Genomic DNA, 3,871 nt, shown 5'->3' on the forward strand with positions numbered 1-3,871 from the left:
TGTAATATTTCCACAACACTGTATGCAAGCATCACTAGTAGATGTGCAGGTAGTAACCTAAGGTAGTTAAAGCTTTTGAATCAAGGGAAATGTCAGTAACCCTCTTGACATCTATCCGGTAGTGTCCTGGAAATTTCTACTTTCCCTTTCCTGTGCAAAATGTATTCAGAGAAATGCTTCTGAAACAGAGTGCTTTCACAGAATGTGTTCATCTGGTTTTGGAAAAGATTTTCTTTTCTTACCTGGTCAGAAGAAAAGCAGTTCCTCTCTCCTATGCTTTTGTTAGAAATAGTTCAACTGATTATTTAAATGAAACTTTATGTCATCAGAGTTCTCCTAATCATTTATTGTTTTTGTCTTTTGTTCTTACAGTGTTTTTTTGTTGTTGTTGTTTGTTTTTTTCCTTCTAAACAAAGCTATAGCTTTTTGCTGAAAATATCAGTGATATTAGGAATAAAGATTTTGCCTTATTTTGAATCCTAAGTCAAAGGGTCCCTCTTGCATGCTTTGGACTATAGCCATTATATTATCACAGCCCAATTTCTGAGCCAGCTAACTGAACCTTTCTCTGAGATGTTGTCAGCTATAAGCTGAACTACCCAAAACTGTGACCAATCCAGAGCCATATACTTGCCTTATGTCTAAATTAAGTTTACTATTCTAGTACCTTGTCTTAGAGATGATTGAAACTCTCCCTAACACCTTGCAGAAAATGTTTGGATGAACTAATGAAATATTCTCACTTTTTTTTTTTTTTTTTTGATAAAAAAGCTGAAATACTTTCACAAGAGTTTCTAAGCAATTCAAGTGAAAACAGGTTTGAGATTAAGTGTCCACAAGGTGCTTTGAAGCTGAAATTGCACTTAAAGTTTAGCACCTATTCCTTGCTGAACTCACTGTTTTTCTTTCTTAAAGAACAGCTCCAAGACAATTTTATAAGAGAATTAATGTTTATTTTGTACTTCATTCTCTAACTAAACAGTGAATAAAGTAGAAAAAGTTTGTGAGTTTAGGAATTCCATTAATTAATACAGCTTTCAAATGTCCACTTGGACCTTTGAAGTAATGGAAAAATGCTTCTCTCCCCATCCTGTAATGAAGATACATTACTGTAGAGGTACAAATGTTTGTATTACAAAGGGAAAATTGGAACAGTATTCTAAAGATGTAATCTGTGTGTGACTATGGCTTTGATTTTTATGTTTCTAGTATTCTCAAAATGCTTCATTTCATGATGAAGAAACCTACTGAGAAGGGGGTGCTGTAAAGGGCCTAAGCTTCATAGGCAAACACTGAATTACTAAGGGTTTGATCTTGCAGATATTAGAGCAGAAGAATAATGTTCCTTGTTTGGAGTTCTGCTATCTCTATGAGATGTACTGAACTGACAAAAATTGCATGTATGCATGGATATGTGCAAAGGTGAATCAAATTAGTGCTGAATCATTCTAATAGAAAGTGTGCACATTGACTAGGTTGTCCAGGTATAGTATAACAATTCCAATTCTTTAGATAAGTTTTTTCCCCTACTTTCCTTTTAACTATCCAGTCTCAAAGTAGAGCACACTGAGAAAAATGATAGCTAACTAGGCAGCAAAAGGTCTAGTTAGTCCAGCTGTTTTTTATCATAACCAGTATAGGATGCTTAATGAGAGATATAAAAAGTGGGCAAATATGGAGTGACATATTCCCCTAAGTATCAGCCATTAGGTACAAAAATATATTTTTCATCTTTTTTTTTTTTTCATTGAAAGAGTGCACAGATAATGACAAATAGTCTCTTGCTCAGATATATAGGCAAATTTTTCTTCTCTCCTTTCTATGATTTATGTCTGGACAACTGTTGTATGTCCTCCATCTTCCTGGGAAGATTGTTATTTTTATCATTCTTTGGGAAGACTGAATTTTGTGCACAGAGCAATTTCAGCACTACTTTGAGTTCCTCTAGTCTTGTATTTGGAAACTAGGTGTGATGATTGATTAACTGTATGGATCAGAAAGCAACAGAATAGTTGGTGTGGAATTTTAAAACTAGACCAATTCTTTGTGCAAATGTTTGTGTAATGTTGTTATTATTGTTGTTGTTGTTGTTGTTGTTATTATTTACAATATTATCAGCACTGTACTACAGACCAAATATATAATCCATGGAAGAGCTTGGAAGAGCTCTTATCATGCTCCTGCATTATATCCTTTTCTCTAAATTGGAGAGACAGATTTGACAGATGAACTGCTCAGTGGGTAAGGAATTGGCTGGATGGTTGCACTCAAATAATTGTGGTCAATGACTCAATGTCCTACTGGAAATCAGTAATGAGTGGTGTTCCTCAGGGGTCAGTATTGGGACTGGCACTGTTTAACATCTTTGTCAGTGACATGGACAGTGGGATCAATTGCACCCACAGCAAATTTCCAATGACACCAAGCTGTGTAGCGCAGCTGACACACTGGAGGGAAGGGATGCTATCCAGAGGGACCTGGAGAGGCTTGATAGAAGGACCTGTGTGAACTTCATGAAGTTCAACAAGGCCAAGTGCAAGGTCCTGCACCTGTGTCCCACCTTGCAATCCCAAGTACACACAGGCATTGTGGAGAATGGATTGAGAGCAGCTCTGAGGAGAAGGGCCTGGGGGTGTTGGTTGATGAAAAGCTCGACATGAGCCAGCAATGTATGCTTGCAGCCCAGAAAGTCAACTGTATCATGGGCTGCATCAAAGGCAGCATGGCCAGCAGGTCGACGGAAGTGATTCTCCCCCTCTGCTCTGCTCTTGTAAAACCACACCTGGAGCACAGCATTCAGCTCTAAGGCCCTCAGCACAAGAAAGTCATGGACCTATTGGAGCAAGTCCAGAGGAGGGCCATGACGAAGATTAGAAAGCACTACTGCTATGAAGAGAGGCTGAGGAAGTTGGGGTTACTCGGTCTAGTGAAGAGAAGGCTTCAGGGAGACTTTACAAGGGCCTTTCATTACATAAAGGAGGCCTGCAAGAAATCTGGGGAGGGACACTTTATCAGGGAGTATAGGTCAAGGTGGTAACAGTTTTCAAATTAAAAAAGATAGATTTAGATTAGATATAAGAAGAAAATCTTTACTTTGAGGGTGGTGAGGCACTGAAAGATGTTGCCCAGAGAAGCTGTGGATGCCCCATCCCTGGAAGCGCTTAAGGCCAGGCCGGATGGGGCTTGGAGCAACCTGGTCTAGTGGGAGGTGTCCCTGCCCATAGCAGGGGGATTGGACCTGGACACTGTTTAAGGTCCCTTTCAATCCAAGTCATCCTGGGATTCTATTTCAACCGCTGTGTATCAGAGGTCAAACCTTGGCCAATTAGGAATACAGTACATATGCTTTCCAAGGATGATGTCTTGGAAGTATGTCTCTGTGTTTATCATCAGAAAAGAGGGGAATAAACCAGTTCTTTTTGAATCATTTTCTCCTCAGTCACTCAAAATCTCCCCTTTCCCCATGTATTCTATCAACATAGACAAGACATTAACAGGACATTGTGAGATAAATAGATTTTGTCTTTCCCTGAGTGCAACAAGTGCTGACCTTGGGTTTCTATCTGCTTTTCAGAAATTCATGCCTCTGAGAAGAATAGGCTACTGAGAATTATGGTAGGAAAAAAAATATTAGGCTGAAATGTCCATAAATAAAATATTTTGTTAGAAAAAATGAGGGAAAAAAATTAAATCAGACAGAAGTGGTCTAAAAGTAAAGCCTTCCAGGAAGGTCAACACCTCTAGTGTCAGAGAAGAAATATGCAGTAGTCAGAGCTGAAGATATGCTGCCCCCATATTGCACAGCTCCAGCTTGCCATTCTCAGAAACCCACTCCTGGCTGTCTCAAGGGTTATTCTAGTACATCCTCAGT

This window comes from Anas acuta, chromosome 2 (genome assembly GCF_963932015.1).
Source record: "Anas acuta chromosome 2, bAnaAcu1.1, whole genome shotgun sequence".
In the NCBI taxonomy this organism is placed as follows: Eukaryota; Metazoa; Chordata; class Aves; order Anseriformes; family Anatidae; genus Anas; species Anas acuta.